This window comes from Saimiri boliviensis, chromosome 15, assembly GCF_048565385.1.
Source record: "Saimiri boliviensis isolate mSaiBol1 chromosome 15, mSaiBol1.pri, whole genome shotgun sequence".
NCBI lineage: Eukaryota > Metazoa > Chordata > Mammalia > Primates > Cebidae > Saimiri > Saimiri boliviensis.
The window spans coordinates 15,067,511-15,095,354 of record NC_133463.1 but is presented as its reverse complement, the minus strand read 5'-3'; the positions used below and the strand labels follow the sequence as shown (position 1 = coordinate 15,095,354).

Here is a 27,844-nt window from a genome sequence, read left to right as displayed (position 1 = left end):
TACATATATAAACTTCTCAAAGCTCGGAAGCACTTTTATTTTTCTGGTAAAACTACTTCACTTATGACTTAGTCCCAATTTTTATATTTTGCCTCTCTAGGAAAGACTCAGTACTATTTTCTTCCTTTTATTCTGGAGTGATGTAATTCAGACGTGCTAAATTGTATTTTTAAAAAGTACACTGACACAATAACAGAAAATCAAACACCGCATGTTCTCACTCATAGGCGGGTGTTGAACAATGGGAACACATGGACACAGGGAGGGGAGCACTACACACTGGGGTCTGTTGGGGGGAAGTAGGGGAGGGACGGGGGGTGGGGAGGTGGGAAGAGATAGCATGGGGAGAAATGAGATACAGGTGAGGGGACGGAAGGCAGCAAACCACACTGCCATGCGTGTACCTATGCAACAATCTTGCATGTTCTTCACATGTACCCCTAAACCTAAAATGCAATTAAAAAAAATTAAAAAAAAGTACACTGACATGATCCTTTCAGAACACTCATTTTTTCTCCCCATGGTTATAAGGAGTTATATTTTATTCTTGGATATTTACACTTAGTTTAGTCACTTAATAATAATTCAACCCTCTTTGCATAAGCTGCACATTTCTCTGAAATGAACATTTTAGAATATAGATATTTAATATTCACTCTTTGTTTCCTGATTCTTTTAACAATATTCATGGAAATCCTATTGTGCAGTAGGTGCTGTGTTCATAGGAATATCAAGCAGGAAGATCATGATCATTTCAAAATAAAATCAAAAGTAAGATGTTAAACCTGTAAACGTGCATATAGTTATTTTGTCCATATTTACAAATATATTAATCAAATAATTTGATTCTCTTCCTCATGTTCAGTTTCATAAGCCAGGTTTGCTGAAATAATACATGTGTGTGTGTCTGTGGGTAGAAGTTCACTCCTCAGCTTCTCCATTTGAAACCGGAAGCTCAGCCTCTCACTTCCTTGGATCCTCAGCACTTTTTGCACAGTGCCCGGCACATAGGAGGCAGTCATGAAATAGTTACTGCCTGGAGTAGAATGGGATAATATTGATATTTGGCTGTTAGATTTTACTATCTGCAATTTTTAAAAATAGTTATAAAATCCATATACAAACTGGTTCTATGTTAATGATGCCCCATACAACTTGACAATATCCAATGTTTACAAAATCAACTTTTGTGTTCTTTTGTAGCTATATTATATTTAGTTTATTTTTATATCACCTGTACCTATGATTTCCCAATGAACTGTTTTTGAAGAACAAGGATGTTTGCATGTGAATAATTTATTTACATTTTGTTACATGCACCAATTTTATGAACGTTGAATTATAGCATAATCACAGGCATATTGTGATTAATAGTAAAGCCATGTAAAACTAGGGCAGAAATTGGTTTTGCATTAGTAAAAGTCCTCATTGTTGCAAAATATTTTCACATGATCAACATTAGAGATGCAGAAATGTAAATAAATTTCTCTAAGGATTCAAGAACTTGAGTTCACTGGAATGTAGGTATTCCTGGGGTTCCTGTAAAGGTTTTGTTGAATTTACTTATCTAGTAGATTCATAAACTTTAAAGCAAATTTGTATTTCTAGTTCAGCAGAAGTGAAAATTAGTTAAATAACTTACACTTGAATACATAAAAAAGTCTAGACATTTTCTTCGTTGACTTCCCTAAATAATTGAAAAAAAAAAAAAAAAAAACTTAAAGCTTTATTTACAAGCATGAAATCATGAGGTTCTTAAAAGTAACAAAAATAACTTTTAATATTAAGATTTGCTGTTGCATTTCCCAAAGACCTTTTGATAAACAATGAAATGTGAATTCTGGTATAACCTCTGGGGTACATTTGTATGACTATACTTAGTACCAATGTCATATAGACAGGAATGTCATTGGTGGTTACATTTTACAATCTATGCCTGTAAAAATCTTTGTTTTTGGATTTGTGGAAACAACTAAAATTAAGACCCTCCTTCTAGTTTGACAGCAACCTATCTCATCCTTAGAAATATTTCTCTGAGTTTGTTAAAATTTCTTATCTATCTACATTTATACTAGGAAAAGTCAAATAAAAGGCACGTATTTATAATAAAGAAGACATAAAACCAGGTTTAATACAGTTGTTAGTTTAGTTAAAGGCTTTAGCAGTTTATGATTTAGTCTTTTATTTTTAATTGTACTTTAGATTCTGGGGTACATGTGCAGATCATATTTAAGCTTTTTGAGACTGCATGAAATTTGCAGCCAATGGATGTTGACTTTCCTTATCTTTGCTGTCTACCCTCGTGCCGTTTCCTTCATTTATTGAAGGCTCTGCTACTAGTCCATAGGTTTCTTCATCACACAAGTCCTACCATCATCTAGGAAATTTCAGTGGCTGTGCAATGACCTGCCCACCGCTCTGGTTCAACAGACCATCTCTCGGCGAATCCCTCCTTCCCTTTCTCCATACCTGGCCTCTCCTGCTGACGCTGTGCTGATTGTGCCACTGTGGGCTTATGTTCCACAGCTTCAGGTGGGCTCGAATATTCCCAGCACTCCTAGACACTCCCCTTGTCAGTGCTTCCTCCACATCCCTATGGTTCATACTTCTAGTCAATCTCCACAAAACATCCAATTCGTAGAAAATATAGCATCTGGCCAGGCGCTGTGGCTCATGCCTGTAATCCCAGAAACCTGGGAGGCCAAGGCAGGTGGATCACTTGAGGTCAGGAGTTCAAGACCAGCGTGGCCTACATGGCAAAATCCTGTCTCTACTAAAAATACAAAAATTAGCTGAGTGTGCTAGCACACACCTTTAATCCCAGCTACTAATGAGGCTGAGGTGGAAAATCTCTTGAACCTGACTCCAGCCTGGGCAACAGAGCAAGAGTCTTTCTCAAAAAAAATTTTAAAAAAAAAGGAAAGAAAGGAAATATAGCATCTACCACACAGCCTGAATTATAATCTCTTAATTTTTTTTAACTCCTGAATAAACAAAACAAAACAAAACAAATGCTCCTCCTCAGGTAAGCCAAACTCTCGACTTCTGCTGGAAGTCCTAGCCCCTCTCATGTTCAGGAGCCTTGTGTTATCTGCTGTCCCTCTCTCTCCTGTGTCATCCACACTGTCTCCCCTATGTTAGACCATTCTCTCAGCTTTTAACTCTGTGAAAAAGCTTGCCCGTCTCTGAAACAATTCATGTTTCCTCCTTACTCCAAGTATGTTAGCTGATATTTCCATAATGACTCTCTCCATTTCATCCTGCTCTTGTATCCTGGAGCTTACTGAAAGCTGGCAAATCTATGTCCTTCATTTGGGGCGATACTCACTGAGAGCTGACTATGCACCAAGCACCATTCTAAGGTGCAGTTAATGAGAGTCACACATTCTAGTCATCAGAAATTGTACCAAAAGCCCCTTTGAAAGATCACATAGTCATTTCTATTTTCAAGATTTACCACACTCTTCCTTTATACACTTGTTGCTCCTTTAAATAAATCTCAGCACTGAATACGTACTTCTCTTTTTTTTTTTTTTTTCTGAGATGGAATCTGGCTCTATCTCTCAGGCTGGAGTGCAGTGGTGCAATCTTAGCTCACTGCAACCTCTGCCTACTGGGTTCAAGCAATTCTCCTGCCTCTGTCTCCCAAGTAGCTGGGGTTACAGACGCCCGCTACCACACTCAGCTAATTTTTGCATTTGTAGTAGAGACAGAGTTTTACTATGTTGGCCAGACTGGTCTTGAACTCCTGACCTCAAGTGATCCACCCTCCTCAGCCTCCCAAAGTGTTGGGATTAAAAGCATGAGCCACTACACTGGCCCTGAACATGATGTATTTCATGCCTTCAGTTTATCTTCTGGAAAAAAGAAAAAGATGTAATTATCTACAGATAATAGAAATGAAGAGTTGAGTAGCTTTACCCTATATAAATTATGACTATAATTTCTTACATTAAACAGCACAACCCACTCTGATCTTCAAGAAGATACATTGGAAATTACTGAGAAATCAAAATAAAGACAATCATAACTAAAACAGGACAGTAACAGTTCACTCTGCTAACAGTGACAGTGCTACAGTTTATTGCTGCAAGGCACAGTGGCCAAATACAACCTATGTGAATAATCTCCCTATTGAGCCTTGTAATGTATTTGTTTTAATTGTTACCATTCCTACTTGGAAATTTTTAAATTACTGCCATGTACTTTCAGTTATGTCATACTGCTGATACAAGAGGTTCAACAGCTTACATGAAATCTGCCTGTGCATGGAAGTCCTTACAGAACTGCCAGAACTCTAGCTTTTAACGTTACTTGCTTATTTTGTGGGTTAGATTTGCTTTTATTTCTATTTTATTTATTTTTACAAAAGTTTATTCTGAAATGTACAGCAGGCTCCGAGATGACACTTCATTCTAATTATAGGAGGCAAAGGATGTTACAGCAGGGAATTCAGATGTTTAGAGATGGAATCCGGGATCACCATGGCCTCAGGCACAAGAAACAGCTTGCTTTTTGCCAGATTTCTTAATTCCACCTGTGCCCAGGGCCCTTCCTTGCTTTCAGCTCTTTGAGTTTCTTCTGCTCTTCTTTCTGCTTCTGCTAGAAAATGTTATCTCCTCACCCATCTCCTCAGGCCGCTTCTTGGGCTGTTTCGGGTCTTCTTGCCAGCTTCGTGGCCAGACATGGTGCCTGAGCCCCTCTTCCACCAGATTTACCATAATGTTAAGTTAATGTCCATGTTTGTATGTGGAAAATGATATATAAGGATGGAATTCCATCTCAATTTGTCTCCATCTTCACAAATACTGAGGGTGGCATAGTCTTGACATCCAACTCTGCAACTATTAATGTTCCCCTGATTTTTAGAAGTTCTGTGTTTCCCACAACCAAGTTTCTTCTGTTCCCTTCGCTCTCCTCCTGCTTGCCTTTCTTCCTTCTTTTGCCACAGTAGCACAAGACAGCCGACCTGCAGGATTCTGGCAGATGCCCCAGAGCCGACTGCAGGGCAGTGATGTGAAAGTACATCAGCATCTGCAGGTGCTTGTTATGAACTATAGGTAATTGAGAGTTAGCCCTATATAAAATTTATCATCTATTTTCCAAGGACTGAGGAGCAGGGAGTGTGATCTAGTGGATAGAGAACTAATTGGGAGTCCAGAGATCCAGACTCCATTCTGAGTTCCATTATAGCTGTGCTTTCTGATTCCGATCAATTAGCGGCAACCTCTATTTCAATTGTCCTCCCTGTAAATTGTATATACTACTTTTACCTACAGCTTTTTGCAGAATTTGAAAGATCTAAGTGAGTTATTGTCTGTAGAGAGGCTGGGGCTCCTGAGGAAAACAAACTACATACTTCAAGATAGAAATCCTTTAATATAAACAAATAAACAACTATCACATCTTTGTTCCTTCAAAAAAAGGTGAATTTTAGAAACTTTGGTTTGTTGAGATTTTTTAAAGAAAAAAAGATAAAAGGCACAAATAGGATGATAAAGTTATTTTCTACTCTAATTAAATATCAGGATGATGGCAAGGATCAATGGTCCTTTGAGCACTGAGGCCAGTGGCATTCCTGTTAAACCTTAAAATCTTAAAGATCTGTGAAGGCACCACTGATAAAAGACACACCACTTCTGTGCTGGGGGTTTTAAGATGATTCCTCCAGAACACCCCAAAGAACACCCCAAATATCCCAATACCCTAAGTATTATTCAGTTGACATCTGTTGTGCACAGTAAATTGTTAAAAACTGTATGTATCTCACTGCCCACTGCCTGCTCAAGGGCTTTGTCTTTTCTCTCTCTGATGATAAACTGAGGTCAGGCATCATAATCACTGGGCATAACAAATGCCGAAGTAAGTCATTATAACCTGGTACCTGGGAAACAAAGCCACAATGAGAAGCTTCTCTGAAGCAGCAGGTGGAGGATATTTTTCTAATAGTGATCACAACAATGAGGGGGCGCAAAATAATAAAGAACTTATCATAGGAGTAAGTGTAAATTTTGTAATTTAGATTAGCAGAATAGACAGGGTAAGTAGGGCTAAAATTGTCAGGTTATTAATTAGTAGAAAGTTAACACACACACCAAATTTATTCTACTATAAATTAGGAGCCACCATTGTTTAAGTAAAATAAGTGAAATAAAAATACTATGATAAACACACTGGTATCTTAAGCTAAGGAGTACCCTTTTAATACAAGGGATAGCTGAGAATTAATTCTATAAATTAATTACTATTCCAGTATAAACTGCCTTTGTAAGAAAAAACTAAGCTTTTCACTATATACTTGTCTTGAAGAACACTGATACACTATGGAGAGGATAGGCTAAGGTACCGGGTTGTGGCCTAGCCATGTAAGAACTGGGCTTTTGATGGCACTTCTCTAAACTGAGATGCCTCATATTCTAAAAGAGAAATAGTTACACAAGGGAAGCTTCTGAAGTGGAAACGATCACCTTTGTACATAAGGGTCTTCTAAGGATAAAACAGCTCTAAGAAAGTGTGTGTGTGTGTGTGTGTGTGTGTGTGTGAGAGAGAGAGAGAGACAGAGAGAGAGAGAAAGAGAGAGAGAGAGAGAATTAACACTAACCATTGCACTAAAGGATTATTAAGATTTTTCCTGCAAGAACTGATTTCTGGGTAGTGGGTGTGCTATTAAAATGACATGATAGCACATTTTAAAAAATCCTCCTTTTTCTTCAATAATCCTCCTTTTTCTTCAAAATAAATTGTCACATTTCTATAATTCTGTTAGTATATAAAGTAATAAACCAGAGACTTAAGACTCACTATATGGGTGATTTAAACCATTTTAGAATTTTTTAACATGAAAATTCATCAGTTTCTTTAAAATAATTGACATTTTAAAATATGTATGCAACTACCTTTTTAATTTAATAAGCAGAACCTCTATTCATCAATTGCTCAATTATTTCTGTCTTCTAAGATGTATAGCTAATTGAGTTCTATATGTACCTACTACCTCAGAGAAGCTTCTAAAGATATCTATCTAATTGAGATATACATATATGTAGTGTTATCTCAATGTAATCTATCTAAAAATTTTAGCAGTCTCTATATAGGATTTGATAAGCAAATGTTAATATTTTTACAGAAAGGCAAATAATCTAGAATAGGTTAAAAATTTTTAAATAAAAAGCAAAATTAGATGAATCAAATTAGCTGGTATTTAAGATTTACAATAGTAGCACACTAAGGAATATGAGATTGGTGTAAGATTGACGTATAGAACAATTAAAAGGAATTTTCTGTCCAGAAATATACCCACAATTATTATGTTGGAGATGGGTTTTCAATAACGATATCAAGGAAATTCAATGAAATGAAGATTGTGTTTTCAATAAATGGATTTAGAATAAATGAATATCTATATAGAAAAAAAATTGACCCTTTTCTCATACCATACACAAAAAAGTAAATAAACCTGATTATCAACTTAAATATAAGAGTTAAAATTATAAAGCTTTTAGAAGAAAACCTGGGAGAAATCTTTATGAACTTCCTCAGTACCAACCACGGAATATTATATTACAAATAAAAACAATTTAGTTCTTTAAGAAAAATTGTGGATATGCAATACTCTGGTGTCTCTTCATAAGCTAATAATGTTTCATTTACACTTTACACTAACTATGAACACAGATTCTAATGAAATTTAAAGTAGAGTTCTGTACTGTGTTAATCTTTTTTAACCTCTCACTTAAACTTTCATGCCAATAAACCAACACTTCTGTACATTGCTAACATAAAGATTTGTGTGGCTGTTACAGTCCAGGAGACTGAGAACGCTAAACATAAAATTAATTTTCCTTATCTCTAAGTCATATATTTTATTTGTAGTATTTTTGCAGAGGGTTGTTGGAATATTTTTAAAATTCTAATTTGCAGTTTTAAAAGATGACAAGACATATGAATTATGATGATAAAAATGGAAAGACATTTATCGAAAATAGTTGCTTCTCTGTTCATCTTGACAAACATGCAACACTTTGACAGCTAATCAACACAGGCTCTCTTTTTTTCATACTGCATCTATCCTGTTCCAGAATGACCTATTAATTTTAATTGCTTTGCTAGGCTTCCATTTAATGGTTCAATGAATATAATACATTTGTGCTTTTTTTTGCATAATGAAGTGGCCAGGTAAGCGAGATAACTTTATGAATACAGACAAAATATAAATATAGCCAAAATACAAAAAAATTAATACAGCCAAAACATTTCAATATTTCAAATTCCCATTAGCACTACTAATACATCTTATCTAAATTCTGTTCATAAACTTACAAACTGGCACTAAAAGTGAGCTTCACTCCACTACAAAAATTTCCTTTAAATAATACACATTTTTGAAAGTTTATAGTTAGCAAAATGCTCTTTATGATGATACGATAAATGTGTTTCTCTTTGTTACATGTGTATTTGGTTTTAAATTATTGTGAAGCCAAGTGATTACCAATAAACTTAACTCCTAGTCAGAGTAAAATGACCAGCAATAAAAATTTCAAAAGCATGGAGTTTTCCTACACCTTTTTCATAGTCTCATTCTATTAAAATGTTGAAATATTTAGCAGCCCTGATATTTTATCAATATTTTTCTTCTACTAAATACTTTTTAGAGCTTTAATTAGAACTTTCTTATATTGTCTACTAAATGTTTTATTGTTGCTGTTATTGTCATTGACAGAGGGTCAGAGATTAATGTACCAAAAAGAAATTATTATAGTTGAGACAGAATGAGCCAAGTATCAATATTATTTCATGAAACATGACAAGATGATTGTAGCATTTTTGACTCTCTGTATATTTCCTAAATGAATCTTATCTTTTTTATACACAGACACACACACATTCATCGTCATACTGCATTAAACGAGAGATTTTGAAAACTTATATAACATTTCTTATTTTCCATTGTGATCTGCAAATTATATTTCAAAAACTGCCATTTGCTTACTTATATCATTTCCTTTATTTTCACTAAAATGTATTTTAAAATAATATTACATATGCATTCTATTTCTTATCCAGATAATCTCATATCTTTCCTATTTTGTTCCATTTCTGTTTCTTTTCTCTTCTTCCTTCATTGTGTCCATATTATATGTCCCTTTTAAACGCTGCCTTTTCTCTAGTTCTCATGTTTCATCTATTTTTCTAACTCCCAGCATAATATTAAGTGCTCATACTTCTTATTTAATATTGTCTCATGACTTCGACCTAATTTCACAGCTGGAACTGGATATTTGTATTTCTCACTAAATTAGTACCATTACATTTAAATATCTTCTATAGGACTGTTTTAAATAAAACAACCCTTTGACCACTAAGGCTACAAGGGAGACTTGGCCTTACAAAACAATTAAGGAAAATGCCTAGGATGTCAAAATATAAAGGTACATATAAGTTTGGGTTTTATATTTAAGTATTTAATCCATCTTGAGTTAATTTTTGTATATGGTATAAGGAAGAGGTCTAGTTTCAATTCCCGGAAGACTACCTGTAAATACCATTCTGGACATAGGAACAGGTACGATTTCATGAGGAAGACACAAAAAGCAATTGCAACACAAGTGAAAGTTGACAAATGGGATCTAATTAAACTAATGAGCCTCTGCACAGCAAAGGGAACTGTCAACAGAGTAAACAGACAACCTAAAGAATGGGAGAAAATTTTTGCAAACTATGCATCTGACAAAGTTCTAACATCCAGCATCTGTAAGAAACTTAACCAACATACAAGAGGAAAAACAAACAGCCCCATTGAAAAGTGGGAAAAAGGACATGAACAGACACTTTCAAAAGAAAATATACATGCTCCCAACAGTCTATATGAATAAAAGCTCAACATCACTGATCATTAGAGAAATGCAAATCCAAACCACAGTGAGATACCATCTCACATCAGTCAGAATGGCTATTAATAAAAAGTCAAAAAACAAAAGATGCTGATGAGGTCGGGAAGGAAAGTGAATGCTTTTATATTGTTTGTGGGAATGTAAATTACTTCAACCATTGTGGAACATAGTGTGGCAATTCCTCAAAGACCTAGAGGTAGAAATACCATTCAACCCAGCAATCCCATTACTGTGTATATACCTAAAAGAATATAAATCATCCTATTATAAAGACATATGCATGTTTATATTCACTGCAGCACTATTCACAATAGCCAGACATGGAATCAATCTAAATGTCCATCAGTGATAGACTGGATAAAGAAAATGTGGTATATATACCCCACGGAATACTAAAAAAGAATGAGATCATGTCCTTTGTAGGAACATGGATGGAGCTAGAGGACATTATCCTTAGCAAACTAACGCAGGAACAAACAGCTAAAGAACACATATTCTTACTTAAAAGTGGGAACTAAATGACGAGAGGACATGTACACATAGAGGTGAATTATACATACTGGGACCAACTGAAGGGCGAAGAGTGGGAGAAAGGAAGGGATCAGGAAGAATAACTAAAGGATACTAGACTTAAAACCCGGGTGACAAAGTAATTGTACAAAACCCCTCATGACACAAGTTTACCTATATATCAAAGTACCTACATAACAGGGGTAACTGCAAATGTACTCCTGACTTAAAAGTTAAATTAAAAAACAACAACAAAAAGAGGCAGGGCGCAGTGGCTCAAGCCTGTAATCCCAGCACTTTGGGAGGCCAAGGCGGGTGGATCATGAGGTCAAGAGATCGAGACCATCCTGGTCAACATGGTGAAACCCCGTCTCTACTAAAAATACAAAAAAATTAGCTGGGCATGGTGGCACGTGCCTGTAATCCCAGCTACTCAGGAGGCTGAGGCAGGAGAATTGCCTGAACTCAGGAGGCGGAGGTTGCGGTGAGCCGAGATCGCGCCATTGCACTCCAGCCTGGGTAACAAGAGCGACACTCCGTCTCAAAAAAAAAAAAAAAGAAGAAGAAGAAGAAGAAGAAAAAGGTACATATATCTACACAGGTGACTTCTTCCCAAGACTGTCGTAGGAGAAGCTGTAAAGGCAAAGTACATTCTCCATTCAGCTCAGCTTGAACTGAATGTCCCTTATTCTCAAACTCAAACGAGCAGCAAAAACCATTGACAACAAAAACTAGATAAAACATTAATTATCTAAGATAAGGCACTACTGCTACTGCGCACTAATGACAGCCAGGAGGCCTGGACGTTGTGTTGCTTTCTTTCCCTACCAAACTGTATCAAGAAGCCACATAATAAACAGTTACTCTGCATTTTCTGGAGAGCAAGGACATTGAATCATGTACCCTTCATACATACATATATGTACTCCTATACTCACATAAACAACGTAGATCCACAAACCTACTCAGTTTTCCCTTTCTGCAAATATCTTTATTGTTAGATGTCAGAAAGACAATTGGGATAATTAGTCAGCAATATTAACCTTTTCTGTACTCTATAAAGCAAGGCACACAGATAACTCCCTCAGCTTGGTGTGACAGAGGCTGACCTGGGATGGCCAGACACAGATACCTTTCTCTCTTCTCATTTCCTACCTTGCCTTAATATAAAAGTCATGTCTTCCAGCACCTCATTTGCTCTTCCAATCCTCCCCATTTCAAAACAGCTAAAAGACAAGATGTTAAATTTTCTCACCACATATAAATGATTGATATTCAAGGTGATGAATATGCTAATTAGCCTGATTTGATCATTCCACCATGAATACACGTATCGAAACACCAAATTTTACATCATAGATACACAAAAATATGATTTCTCTAATAAAAACAAAATTAGATAAAGTATGTGTTATGACATCGCAGCTCTTATTTTCCTATAGATGAAGTCATGTTCACGCTGGCCTTCCAGTTTCCACGCAGCTGCTCTGACCTCCTCACAGACAGGCTGGCTGCCCTTCAGTTTCTCTACCTACAGAAAAGCAGGTGAGGTCAATGTGGGCTGCTACCTGGAGGGCTTGCTCTGGTCTTCTTTTTGTTTTTACCACAGCAGCCTTTATATGGGTCTGTGAGGCACTGGTCTGGCCCATCAATAAATCTGATGACCCAACTGCTTATTTGACCACAGAGTTTTTGGTCAACTAGAGATTTTGCTACAACTGAAAACACCAAAACCCTGGAGGCCAATAGTGCACCTTACACTCAACAGCACTAGTTGAAAATGGAAAAGCCCGGAGGCCCGATGGCAATCAGAGGTGGCTGAAATCCCAATTTGGAGACATGATCATTAGAAAGGTGTGGAATCTCAGTCTGATCTCTTAATTTTAAAATTAGGATAATGCAACTTTGATGGGTGTCTTAAAAATTCATTTAAACATGGTTGTTTATGATCATGACTGTCAGGTGTCTAAAGCAGCACTTGGTGTGAAATATCATGGCCAGGGTTTGATCAAAGCAGCCACTTACATGTGAACTTTAACCTACATATGCTCGACAATCCTTTTCATCCTCATTTGGTACCATGTTTACCTTTGCTAGGGCCTGAATAGGCAATGAACAAGAATTTCAAACAATTTTTTTCTTAGATTTGTTTCTTCAAATCATGAAATAAATCCATGCTTCAAATATAACCTTCAACTATTAACTTGGCGGTAGCTAAACTTTAAGTGAACAAAGACAAGGCAATATAAAACAGGTTTCATATGTTAGAAATAATCAGATATAAACATAATCTAAAAAAGAACAGTTTGGGAGTCCCAAAATACATTTCTAAAAACTAAGGCCTTTCATCTAACGGGTGGAATTTTCACACCAACATCTGGAATGTAAACGTTGATTCACATGAAGCAGACAGTTTAATTTTTTTTTGGCACCGAATTAGTAAATAGTGGTCTAGAACTATTTAAAATAAAATATTCTGGAAAATTATTTTACTGTGTTAAAAAGCCAGTCATACTCCACAATGTCATTACATAGTAAAGCATATTAGTGCTATTTACCCATGGCTAAAACAATCATGGCCTTGAAAAGATTTTTGAAAATGAATTTTTAAAAATTTGTATAAGAGGGAAGTATTTTTGTTGCAAGATATTTACTAAGATAACAAGAAGCCATAAGCAGAGTTATTTGCTTTTCCTTTTTCAAGATAACACAGAAAAACACATTGAAAAGTATGTTTAAAATTACATTTACTATCAATTTCACTGTAGACTCATGGAATATTAGAGGTGGAAATCATTGCAGATGTAATCTAGTCTACTGCCTTCATTTTAAAGATAAGAAAAGTGGTTGAGTGCCTTTCTTAAAGCACTAGAGCATCACCAAAATATGTACCACTCTTGGGGAATGTTATCACAATGGAAAGGTTTCTGCATCTTTCTCCTCCAAATTGGGAGTAGGATCCTACTTAACAGAAACTAAGGTGATGATGAACACATGTAATCTATTCCTTCATAACTGTTATGTGTCTTCCATAATATAATGGATCCTTTCTGAATGAAAGCATCAATGCTTTCATCAACTGCTGAACTTGCTTCACATGGCCGTTCGATGTGGAGGCGGTGTTTACATGTGGAAAGCAGCTGACAGTGACTTAATCAGATGTCATAAAAGGCAGCCAGCATGCTGACTCTACCATAGATAATATTTTTGCTATATTTTAATTTTATCAGCTCTGTGTTTGAGATAATAACTCCATCAGAAAACTCTAATATTCCAGTTTTATTGAAAAATCACATGGACCCTTTTACCACGTGGCCACGCTCCCATCTGGCAAGATTCATTTCATTTAACTAAGCAGTGGTTGATGATTCCCTGATTTTGATGGTACAAAAACTCCCTGATTTACTACAGAATATATCATTTCCTGTTGTATGACACTCATTCAATTGTATCAGCTGCCTGTCCTCGCCTGGGTAATACTTGTGACAATCTGAAAAGATGATCCTGTATAAGTTAATAAAACACTTTACTATAGTCAATATGAACTTTCATGTATATCCCAATTCTTTAAGAGGTATAATCTATTATAAAGTGAAGGGACCCATTTATTGCCTCTCTCTCTCTCTCTCTCTCTCTCTCTCTCTCTCTCTCTCTCTGCCATATATCAATTTGGAAATATCAAGTGTACTATTTCACTGGAGGTCAGTTACATGAGTTATGTAAGCCACGTTTTACAGATGAGAGAACTAAGCCTTAGAAAGGTAAGATAACTTGCTCATGGCCACAGATTACATAGCAAAGCTGGTGCTCAAAGTCTGGTCTTCTAAGAACAACAGGCATTCAACTATATCCTGCTGCCTTACCATGCCACCAATTCTATTAATAATGTATATTTTAATAATGCTTTTAACTTCACCCCTAATAACCATATAGGTCTTAAAGCAAGAATTGCCACATTAAAATTCCTTTATGTGTTCATTATTTTTATTGCTCATTTTTGTAATTTATTTTAAAAATTAGAAATAAATCAAATAATTAACTTGCAGTCATACATTGAAGTCATAGAACAACAAGAATCTAGCATTCCTATGGGAGAGAGTCATGTTCTTGGTACTCATAATGTTTTTTGCCTAACAGCATTGCTTCCAGATATTCCAAAGATAATCACAGTTATTATTTATTAAATGACTGTACTTTATTAGGAGCTTTTTATTTTTAAACATTTTTAGTTCTGAAAACAATCCTAAGAGGTGAGTATTATTGTAACTACTTCACAGGGACGCCAACTGAGATTTGAAGAGAGTAATGAGCCAGTTACCTGATTTCATACAACTTGCAATGTGATTTTCTCACATGCTTTCAAAAAGCAGAGTCATAATTCTGGGGATTGTCCAAGTGACTCTCTTTGGCCCATATGTAGCAACAAATTAGATGTAAGTAAGCAAAGAATTACTTACATTACAAAAGCAGGCAAATGTACCTGCAAGCAAGAGAGGAGTTTCAGTACAAGAGCACTTTTTGACCCAGCGCATTGGGAACCATCAGGTGGTGGAGCCCATGCTGCTGCTGGGAGAGACAACGTAGAGGAAAATTGAGGCTCCTTGACTGACAGCCTGCTGACCATTAGTTCCAGGAGGAAAACCATCCTAGATTGTTGAATGGATGAACAAACTATGGTGTATGCACAGATGCATTTCACACATACCAATGCCCACAGTACCCTATGAATCTCAATTATACCCTATGAATCTCAATTTTTTTCTGATAAGTGAAAGAAGCCAGACCAAAACACTGCATACTGTAGTTGCCATTTATACACCATTCTGGAAAAGGCAAAAGTACAGGAACAAAGAACACATAAGTAATTCCAAGGAGTCAGAGATATAAAAGGTTTGACTACAGAGGGACAATATGAGGGAATGTCAGGGTGTCCATCATAGAACTATTCTGTATATTTATTATGGTCATGCTATATGACGTTATGTATTTGCCAAAATTTATAGAACTGTAACCAAAAAGAGTAAACTTCCTTGTATATAATTAAAAACAAAATTTAAAAATACTTCTTTTTCCCCATCTTCCCCATATTAGCTGTGAAACTTTGTGGAGTTAGTGAATTTAAAGGTGAAATGATCTGGACTATTTAGAATCTGGATCTGCATTTTACTATTTAGTTATTTAAGTAATCACCATTTCTCTGAATTTCAGTTTATAATATGTAAAATGGAGAAAGCAATACCCAACTTAGGCATCCACATCTTCATCTGTGCTGGAGTTGAGTTGTACCCTTCAGGGTTATGATGAGAGTTAAATGAGATAAGGTTTGCAGAGGGCTTGGAATAAGTAAGTACTGAACAAAGAGAGATGATATTGGTGCAGAGGATTATGATAATGACAATGATGATCTCCATTAGGGAAGCACTCTTTGGAGAGTACTTGTTCCTCTGGGAAACTGGGGGGACTCGCACTCCTGATTATAAATTTACATTGTGTCATCTGTTTCTCTAAAAGATCCTCATGTCCTTTGGGTGATGAGACTTTCAACAAATGGAGGGTCGCAGAATGAATACATTTAGCAGACATCTACTAGGCATCTTTTACATACAAAACACTATCAAACAGGAGTTTTCTATACAGTAATTACAATAATAATATCTAAGAGATTTTTTTTTTACAACAAACTACAATGGTATCTTAGAGATCTTTGATTTATACTAGATTTAGGAGGTCCCACTGTAATCCTACTCATTATCTCTGAGGTCATCCTTTGGGAACTGCCGTCCCTGAAGTCTAAAACTTTATGGAATTCTAGAAGCTTTGCATATATGATTACGATTTTTAAGTGAACACTGTTTATATTATGTCAGCTTCCTTGCCTATATCAAATTCATAGAATTAGGAAAAGTGTCTGAAGATACAACTTTTGGATTACGCTCAAGATACAGCTCACTCTTGAAGAATATGAGCTTGATCTGCCTGGGCCCTCTTATATGCAGATTTTTTTCAATAGCTTTATTTAAAATAATTTTTGAGATTCGTAACAATTTGAAAAAACAGAAGAAAACTGTAGATTAGAAATATTGAAAAAAATTAAGAAAAATTAGTTATGCTATGAATGCATATAATACATGTAGATGCTTGTCTATTACTATTATAAAATATACACAAATCTTCTATAAAAATTTAATATTTATTGAAACTTAAGCACACAAACATTTATGGACCATAGATGGCATCATTTGAAGTTGAGAGAAATGTACACAAATATAAATGTGCAATATTAAATCATAACTGCATAATGTTAAATATAGTAACTACTGTACTACTACAATAATTTCATAGGCACCTCATATTGCTATCAAGCATTCTGAGTATCTGCTTAAAATGCCATGTGACACTAATCATCTTCACATGAAAAGTTCATCTCCCCAGCAAATAGCGTACCACAGTAAAAAGTGATCTCCCATGGTTTTGCATATTTTTCATCATATTTACTGCAGTATCGTAAACCTTGACTAGCACCATGGAATTCATATAAAGTGCCACTAGTGATGCTGAAAGTCCTTCCAAGAAGCTTAGAAAAGTCATGACATTACAAGAAAAAGTTGAATTGCTTGATAACGTACCATAGACTGAGGATTACAGAGGAGGTTGCCCATCATTTCAAGATAAATGAATCCAGCCTAAGGACCCTTGTGGAAAAAAAGAGAAAATTCATGAAATTGTCACTGTAGCTAAACCAGCAGGTAAAAAAAACCTTGTGCTTTTTGCAAAATATGTTTTCTCTTGTATCAAAAATGTAGCTCTTAGGTAGATACAGGATTGCTATAAGAAAGTCATATTTATAGACTCTAAAAGATTTGAGAAAAGGAACAGTCATTAGATGTCAACTTAAAGCAAAACAAAGGTGAAGGACCAAAAGTTGGAGAATGTAATGTCAGAAAAGGATGGTTTGATAATTTTAGAAAAGCATTTGGCTTAAAACAAACTGTCAAGATGACAGGAGAAGCATGTGCTTCCAGCTAAGAGGCAGCAGATGTGTTTCGAGATGCCATTAAGTTAATCACTGGGGCCGGGCGCGGTGGCTCAAGCCTGTAATCCCAGCACTTTGGGAGGACGAGGCGGGTGGATCACGAGGTCGAGAGATCGAGACCATCCTGGTCAACAAGGTGAAACCCCGTCTCTACTAAAAATACAAAAAAAAAAAAAAAAAAAAAAATTAGCTGGGCATGGTGTCACGTGCCTGTAATCCCAGCTACTCAGGAGGCTGAGGCAGGAGAATTTCCTGAACCCAGGAGGCGGAGGTTGCGGTGAGCCGAGATCGCGCCATTGCACTCCAGCCTGGGTAACGAGAGCGAAACTCCGTCTCAAAAAAAAAAAAAAATTAATCACTGAGGAGAAAGATCTGCCTCAACAGGTTTTTAATGTGGACAAAAGTGCTTTATTCTTGAAACAAAAGCCACAAAGAACATTTATTAGTAGGGAATAAAAGTGAGCACCAAGATCTACTGCAGGAAGGAAAAGGCTAACTTAACTGTTCTGTGCAAATTCAGTTGGCTTGATGGTACTGTAAGACTCCCCTTATCTGTAAAGCTACTAACTCTTGAGCCTTGAAGGGAAAAGATAAACAGCAGCTTCCAGTCTTTTGGTCATACAAGAAGGCCTAAACAAGAGAATCATTTTTCTGGATTGGTTCCACCAATGCTTTGTCCCTGAAGTCAGGAAGTACTTTGCCAGTAGGGGACTGCCTTTTAAAGTTATTTTAGTATTGAGTAATGTCCCTGGTCACCTAAAACCCTTTGAGTTGAACATCAAAGTCATCGAAGTGGTCTGCTTCCCCCCAAACACATTGTCTCTAATTTAGCATCTAAATCAGAGGATTATAAGGACCTTTAAGGCTCATTACACATGGTACCCTATGGAAGAGAACCCTGATAGAACATCATGAAAGTCTGTGATGATTACACCTTTAAATGGCTATCATTATTACAGAAAAAGCTGTGTTCAGATGTTGCACATGACTTCACAGGATTTACGACAGAGCCGATCAAGGAAATCATGAAAGATATTTGGATATGACAAAAAAAGGTGCAGGGTGAAGGGTTTCAAACTTTAGATATTGGAGAAATTAAAGAGCTAACAGCCACCACACCAGAGGAGAAAAGAACTTGATGAGGATAAGAGGTTCCAAACCAGTGCTAGACAACAAAGAAGAAGACATAGGAGAAGCATTGCTAGAAAATGAATTGACATTAGACAATTCAGTTTCCAAAAATTAAAGACTGCTTTGACTTCATTTATGACTAGAACCCTTCTTTGATATGTTCGCTGAAACTAAAGAAAACGGTGAAAGAAGGGTTGGTATAATACAGAAATATTTTTGGAGAAATAAAAAAGCAAAAAGTTAGACAGAAATTATCATGTATTTCTGTAAAATTATATGAATTTCTGTAAAATTATGCCTGCCTCTTCTGCCTCCCATTCCACTTCTTCCACCTTTTCCACATCTGCCACTCCCGAGACAGCAAGACCAATTCTTACTTTTTCTCCTCTTCCTCAGCTCACTCAGTGTGAAGATGACAAGGATGAAGACCTTGATTATGATCCACTTAATGAATAGTAAACATATTTTCTCTTCCTTATGATTTTCTTAATAACATTTTGTTTTCTCTTACTTTTTTGTATACAAAATAACTTTGTGTATTATACTATACAACATGCCAATATATTAATTGACTGTTTATGTTACTCACAAGCCTTCCAGTCAACGGTAGGCTATGAGTATTTAAGGATTTTGGAGAGTCAAAATTTATACACGGATTTTCAACTGTGCAGGGCATCAGTGTACCAAATCCCTGTTTTTCACAAGGATCGGCTGTACTAAAAATGCTAGCCCACAGTTGAATGCTGTGCAGTCCCTAAAGATAGAGGGCATTACTTTAGTGGAATGAGCAAGAAGGAGTCTCCTGCACTCTGACTCCTCCGACCAAAAAACGATTAAACAGAATTGATGGAATTTAACCAGAAGCTAGAAAAAGGAAAGAGTATCCTATACATGCACATTGGTAAAAATATTAAGTAGAGGTTCATGCCTAGGGAAGAACTTATTGAGAGTTACACAGTCATTGATATTAACCAACTATCATGTATTGGAAAGAACATTAGCTAGTAGTTAAGAGAACTGAGTTATAGTCTTGTCTGCAGATCAAAGCTTTTCCACTCCATCTAACAGAGTCATAAACTGGAATTGCTCTATTTAATGAAATTATTTAGAAAACTGGCCGTTTGGCCGGGCGCTGTGGCTCAAGCCTGTAATCCCAGCACTTTGGGAGGCTGAGGTGGGTGGACCACGAGGTCAAGAGATAGAGACCATCCTGGTCAACATGGTGAAACCCCGTCTTTACTAAAAATACAAAAAAAATTAGCTGGGCATGGTGGTGCATGCCCGTAATCCCAGCTACTCAGGAGGCTGAGGCAGGAGAATTGCCTGAACTCAGGAGGCGGAGGCTGCGGTGAGCTGAGATCGTGCCATTGCACTCCAGCCTGGGTAACAAGAGCGAAACTCCATCTTAAAAAAAAAAAAGAAAGAAAGAAAACTGGCCGTTTTACCTACTACGGGGCAAGCTTTGGGAAAAGATGTATATTTATATGGCTAAACATCACCTAATTTTCTTGTTCATGTGTGTGTGTGTGTGTGTGTGTGTGTGTGTGTGTGTGTACGTGAGTGTATGTATATGCATGTATGTCAAAAGTGCCCTCTAGTCAAACAGCACATTCTAAGAAGCTTGACTTTCACGGGTAGAAAAGAAATAGTAAAGGGCATCCCTGTATAAAGTAGATTTAAATGTGTAATTAATGATTTAGGTTAAGAGTAAAATTGTAGCTTGAATTTGATTGGAAGGATACAAACGTCTTGGTGAATGGTGAAGAAAACTGATTCTCAGTATTCTAAAATGTTCTCATACATGAAAAAATAGATAAAAATTTTAACTACAGGAGAACTTACCTATGACAAGTGAAAGGAAAAGCAAACTGATTAATGATCCCCACATTTAAAAATAATAAAATATCTTGAAAAGTATGGAAATAATACTTTATTCACTTTTATGACTCTGGAAAATATAATATGAAGTAAAGCATAGTTAATTTATGTTTTTAATTGCAAAACCAAGTAATTGATATTTTTTTAAGGCAGGAATACTGAAAAGTACATCACAATGGGTTTCTCAATAGAACCCATAAGAAGTAAATTATAAAGTCCCCATTTGTGCTTCACAGGAAAAAAAAATCCATTACCATTTTCTCTTTATTGGCATAATAGTTCTTCAGAATGGCTTACAACGGAGCTTATATTTCACACATGAAGGTTTGATTGAATTCACCTGTTGTGATCTGCTTTAAGTGCACACATTTTCAGTATGAGCTGTAGATTGAGAAACCAAAGCTTTTATAACATTTTAAAGTAATTTGAGACCGCTTCCTTTGTTTTATTCGCCCTTGAATATTAAACAGTAATTACTCAAATTTGGAAACTCGAGGGTTGACATAAGAGCTTGCTTATCTAACATATTTTAGAAGACCTTTTCTACCACTTTCCTGCAATGAGGCATTCCCAGGACCAGAACAGGAGATACTCAACCCTGTTTACTGTCACTTCCACCAAAGCTCTGACACAGATATATACTCGGTATCTGGGGGTAGTTAAGGCCTTGAGTGTTTAAGACTAGTGTTGGAAAGTCGGGCACCCACCTACTAGGTTATCTGATAAGCCAGTAAAAAAAAGCTGATTTATTTTAGTCTTTCTTCCCATTGTCATCTGATTGGAGAAAAAGATGGAAAAGCCCATTACGTATATAAGAGTGATGTTCCACGAGGCACAGAGACAACTAGACTTAATAGTAAAAGATTCTAGAGGTCCAAGTGGTTGTCTGAGTTTTCCTATTGAGACATAAGAATGAGTTCATTTATTCTTTGCAAGTGTAAACTATGTATTGATTTTAAAATCTTCTCATGACATCCTAGCTTGTAGTAAAGGCTACATTGTCTATTTTTCATTCTTTAGGCAGAAGTCTGCCTAAGGGTTTTCAAACAAAAAAGATGTTTTCCTGTTGGTAAGCCATGTGAAAGTACTGGTTACCAACCCCTTTACCAATCCATTTTACTATTTAACAACCTGAATTGCAAGGGATTTTACTTAAATACACCGAACTGCCTCAGACATGAGATATAATGACAGGGACATTTATGTTGTTTCAGGTTCCAGCTCTGTCACCTGCTGAGTCCTATATCCTGAGTCCTTTATCCTCATCTGTAATATGAAAATGTGAAGAAGGCCTATTAGGTACAGTCAATTTAAGGAGGTAAATTATGTAGGAGTCCCTAATGGAAAGTCTGTCCTGAAAAAAATAAAGGCTCCTTTTTCCCACGTGTATTATTCCATTCGCATGCTGCTATGAAGAAATACCTGATACTGGGTAATTTACAAAGAAAAGAGGTTGAATTGACTCACAGTTCTGAATAGCCCAGGAGGCCTTAGAAAACTTAAAATCACAGCAGAAGGCACCTCTTTATAGAGTGGCAGAAGAGAGAATGAGTGCAAGCAGGGAAAATGCTGGACTCTTAGAAACCATCAGATCTCGTGAGAACTCATTCACTCTTATGAGAATACCAGGGAGAGAAAATGCCCCTGTGGTTCAATTACCTCTCACTGGGTCCCTCCCATAACACATGGGGACTACAAGATTACAATTCAAGATGAGATTTGGTTAGGCACACAAAACCAAACCATATCATTCCACCCCTGGCCCCTCCCAAATCTCACGTCCTCACATTTTAAAATAAAATCATATCCTTTCAACAGTCCCCAAAATCCTTAACTCATTCCATCATTAACTCAAAGTCTGAGTCCAAAGTCTCATCTGAGACAAGGCAAGTCCCTTCTGCCTATGAGCCTGTAAAATCAAAAGCAAGTTAGTTACTTCCTAGATACAATGGGGGTACAGGCATTGGGAAAATACACCCACTACAAATGGGAGAAATAAGATAAAACAAAGGAGCTACAGACCCCATGTAAGTCCAAAATCTAATGGGGCAGTAATTAAACCTTAAAGTTCCAAACTTATCTCCTTTGACTCCATGTATCACATCCAGGTCACAATGATGTAGGAGGTGGGTTCCCACAGCCTTGGGCAGCTCCATCCCTGTGGCTTCATGTGGTACTGCCCCCCTCCTGGCTGTTTCACATGCTGGCATTGAGTGTCTGTGGCTTTTCCAGGCAGAAGGTGCAAGCTGTTTGTGAATCTACCATTCTGGGATCTGGAGGACAATGGCCATCTCCTCACAGCTCCACTAGGCAATGCCCCAGTGGGGACTTTGTGTGGGTTCTCTGAACATACATTTCCCTTCTGCGCTGCCCGAGGAGAGGTTTTCCATGTGGGCTCCACCCCTGCAGCAGACAGGGTGTCTACATTTTCCCACACATCATCTGAAAGCTAGATGCAGGTTCCCCAACCTCAATTCTTGTCTTCTGTGCACCCACAGAATCAACACCATGTTGAAGCTGTCAAGGCTTGGGGCTTGCACCCTCTGAAGCAATAGCCTGAGCTATACCTTGGCCCCTTTTAGCCAGAGCTGGGACACAGGGCACTAAGTCCTGAGACTGCACACAGCAGGGTTCCCCTGGATCTGGCCCAGGATATCATTCTTCCCTCCTAGGGTCCAGGCCTGTGATTGGAGGGGCTGCCATGAAGCTCTCTCACATGCTCTGGAGACATTTTTCACTTATCTTGGTGATTAGCATTTAGCTCCTTATTACTTAGGCAAATTTCTGTTATTGGTTTGAATTTCTTCCTAGAAAATGGGTTTTTCCTTTCTACTGCATTGTCAGGCTACAAATTTTTCAAACTTTTATAATCTGTTACTTCTTGAATGCTTTGCTGCTTAGAAATTTCTTTCATCAGATTTGCTAAATCATTTCTCTCAAGTTCAAAGTTCCACAGAGCTTTAAAGCAGAGGCAAAATGCTGCTAGTCTCTGCATAGCAAGAGTGACCTTTACTCCAGTTCCCAACAAGTTCCTCAACTCCATCTGAGACCACCTCAGCCTGGACTTCATTGTTCATATTACTATCAGCATTTTGGTCAAAGCCATTCAATAAGTCTCTAAGATGTTCCCAACTTTTCTACATTTTCCTGTCTTCTTCTGAGCCCTCTTTACTGTTCTAACCTCTGCCTGTTACTCAATTCCAAAGTTCCTTCCGCATTTTGACTATCTTTATAGCAGAACCCCATTTCTGGTACTAATTTACCATATTAATCCATTCTCACATTGCTATGAAAAAAATACCTGAGACAGAGTAAATTATTAAAAAAAAAAAAAAAAAAGAGGTTTAATTAAGTTGTATTTTCACATAGCTGGGAATTACCATCCTGGTGGAAAGCACCTCTCCACAGGGTGGCAGGAGAGAGAATGTGTGCAAGCAGGGGAAACGCCAGACTCACAAAACCATCAGATCTCATGAGGACTCATTCACTGTCATGAGCACAGCATGGGGGAAACTGCCCCCATCTTTTAATTACCTCCCACCGGGTCCTTCCCACAACTTGTGTGGATTACAGGATGAAAATTTAAGATGAGATTCATGTGGGGATACAAATCCAAACAATATCACCATGCCACACTAAGAGCCTATTATTTTATATTTTCTACTCCACCAATGCAGTAACAGTGTGTTAGTGTATTAACACTATTCACATACTTGAAAATAACTAAAACCTCACCTTTGTTTTTATACTAAAATGGTTCTGAGAATCAAACCATTTAAAAGAAAAATAAGGCTTTAATCATTTTGAGAGACTAAATAAGAGAATTTTGGAGGCTTAATTTGAAGAAAGAATATAGAGGAAAAAGTTGTGTTTATGTTTATGAAACTAGGCATCTCTCTGTGTGTAGGAGATACAAAGAAACAATGAGATAGAGAAGAATGTTTTCAAAGAAGAGTGTATGTTTTTTCAGCAATCAACATTTTTTCATAGCAGAATGAAAACCCAGTTCTAATTAAATGTGAATTAGGCAGTAAAATGTGCTTTTATTCTATTGTTAATTTTCCATTACATTAACCTTTTCATCAAAACTTAATGTTTATGTACCAAAGTTTTTCATTGAACTTCTTGAACTTTGTAAAGAAAGTTTAAAATGCTTTACCTACATACAATGTAAATCTTCCTACAGGGTTAGTTTGTGTTATATATAGAAAAATCTATCTACCTATCTATCTATCTATCTAGTCAGTATAAAAGTAGCTATTGTGAGTTAATTGTCTTCCACAGATAGTTGATTCTAGATAAGAGAATATGATCATATGTATATTTACCAATACCTAGAGAAAAGTGGGGTTTTTTTGTATTTACTATTTAAATTATCCTAGAATGGTCTAAACAACTCTCATTTATCTAAATAATAGATTGTAAACATATTTGCATTTTAAAGCCCCATGATATGACCCCCAGATTGGACATTTAGATATAGGAGAAGATTGAGAGAAAGTTATCACAGCTTTATATTAGAAAACTTGAGTTAGCACTGAGATCAGTACCTAGAGAAAATGGGACAATGTCACAGAGAGCAAGGTACACAGGCCAAGATGCAGAGTGGTCTCAGACAGGTGCAGGCACCTACAGACTAAGAAGAAGGAGTCATCACTTGGGAGTCCCTATCACAGAAAAACCTGTTTTTCAAAGGAGGGGATTTTAGTACTTGAAAACACTAGCAGACTAGAGACAGCATTTAGGTGAAAAGCCGGTGTCAGAGTAGATGGAGATGTACAAGTTAGGCCTGGGCCCATTTCATGAAATGAATTAAGTTCAGGATTAAGGCAAGGAAGGAAGCTAGAGCCTTCAGGTCATCACAGAATGCCTTTCTGCAGAGAATAATATTTTTTTAAATTCCGTATTAGTCATTAAAATCCCATTCACATAGCATAGCGTTTCTTATGCATGAAACATCTGCAAACATAGAGCAATTGGATTCAAGAATGAAGTCAGAGAAACTCCCTGTTTCTGGGGGAACTCTCCGTGGTAGGAAAGTTCTTACTGCCCAATGTAGTGCTCCCTCATTCCGAATATTATTGCAGTGCTACGTTTTACATTTTATTGGAACAATTTTCATTAGTGATTGCATGTGAGAACCATGAGACAGAGATGTGTCTCTCTCCTCTTTGTCTTCCCCGCACCTAACATAGTGCCCAACAGAAAGTAAGAACTCCATAAGCGAACAAGAACAAATACAACATAAAGGAAAGAACAGACTGAAACTGCTGGAAACAAAAATGACTCAGAACAGCAGCGCCAAAGTTGGTGCACTGAAGTTTTGTCAAAAACAAATCCTGAGAATTTATATATATATAAATTAGATATATATATATCAATATATATATCAATATATATATATATCAATTGATATATATATATATATTCAATTAGAGTTTTAGGAGTACATGTAAATTAAACATTTTAGTATTATTAAACACTCTTTCTGTAACTGGTTTCTTTTATTCCATTTAATCTGCCCAGGCAGCAGGGTGTGTTTTGAGCATGTAAATATACCTTATAAAATGTCCTCTTCTGTCTCTCTGATCGGTAATTTAGGTAGCAGAATTAACATTTGACAGTCTTAAATATAGTACTAGTATTTACTCTTTTGAATCAAAAGTCAATTGAAGTTCAGAATGGCTAAATACATAAAACGTGGCTCATGGATACCAAGTGGCTATGTCTAAATCAGCTCCGCCTGACTCCCAAGTCCCAGCTCTTCCTCCCGCACACCAATGTGAATGATTGTCATGGCCTGTGGTTCAGATTTACTCATATCCAGGGTGTGCTATCAGTGGGTTTCAAACATGTTTTCAAAGGGAAAACCTGCATGGCTTATCAACATTGACATAGCATTTGAACTGTACTTCATATGTTCCTGCACCTTACATAATTGATCTTCACACTATGTGAAGAACATAGGCCTGATGACATCAGCCCCATTTAACAGATGACAGATTCAGATCTCTGAGTTTAAATGGCATTCTTACGATCCAGCAGCTGGTGAGTGAAAAAGCTGGTCTGGCTAATTCGAAATGTATTAGGTTGGCTTTGAATTCAATATTGAGAATCATCGATTGGTTTCAAAACTGCATCTTCATTCAAGTAGTGTGGATTATTTAATTTGGGGTGGGGGACAGAGTATTTAAAAATAAGAAGTCCAGAAAATGAAATAATGAAAGATGACACCACACAAGGAAAAAGCAAAAATTGTGCCAACGTTGCCACAAAATTGTGCAGCTCATTTTACGTGCATATGGGATTTAGTTGTGATTATCTTTCTCAAGTTCAATATCATGTATTCAAATGATCCACTTCATTCCAAATAAATGGAAAGGGTAGATAGTATGTTATAACGTTACAGACTAAAGTTTGGTTAAAATAGTCAATTTTAACACACATTTGTTTGAATTTCCATTGATTGGGGCTTTGCCAGATTTACTTCAATCCTTCAATCTTCCCCCAACCCTGCTGGAACTGTGTAATTTGCCAAGATGTCCTTTAATAGTTAAACAATGTGAAGCTATTAAGTAAACCATGAAAATTGACTATATCAATGTGCAATTTGCCACCAAGAAGCCCTCATTTCATGGTTTACACTCACAGTTGAAACCTAGAAGCAACCTTCTTAGGAGGGAAAACATTTCTTATTTTGATTAAAACTGACAAACCATATTCCTTAGCCTGGACTCCTGAATTTTCAGGTAACTGATGTGCCGTATCACTCCTCACAAGTCAACACATAATTTGAACTTCATTTGCTTATTCATCCTAACTAGAGTTAGGCTGCAATTGCCAGTACTCATGAATATACTTAGTCTCTGAAGTCTGCTACAATCTAGTAATGAAAATACTTTAAATGGAATTTTGAGTGAATAGCACTAACTAAACATGATTTAACTCCAGAGATGGCAGCTAAAACCCTTCTCATTTTGAGAACTGTATTTTAACGGTGTCTTTCTGAGGTCATGAAGTGTAATTTCTACAGAAGGTATTGGGACTCAGTCTACAGCTTATTGAAGTAACAAGGCACATCTTTGTGATAAGAAAGTACATTTGTTGATGGACTGCTACAATTAATGGCAACTCATTTTCCTCAGTGCAATAGATGTCTAAGTTTAATCTTCATTTAAATAAGTGTTTGACTTGCTTTGCTTGTCTTGAAACTTTACATCGAATGATCCATTATTTCAAGTATAAAGGTCCTTCGTGGGAACTAAACTGTAAATCTGAGTTAACTCCAAAAAGCCCTTGTTTAGAAGGGTTCTAAATTTCCAAACCGGCAGAGCATAAATAAGGCATAGAAGCAAAACACATCAGTATAATCTCTCCTCTCTCAGTGAGAATACAGGTATCT

General features: G+C 36.6%; 1 protein-coding gene and 1 pseudogene across 2 annotated transcripts in view; both read right to left on the bottom strand.

Annotated features, from left to right (window-relative positions):
• NKAIN3 (sodium/potassium transporting ATPase interacting 3) overlaps positions 1–27,844 on the bottom strand; it is a 644,097-nt gene that overhangs the window by 508,587 nt on the left and 107,666 nt on the right. The gene's annotated exons all lie outside the window — the stretch shown is intronic.
• Positions 447–25,823, bottom strand: LOC141581428 (translation machinery-associated protein 7-like; annotated as a pseudogene).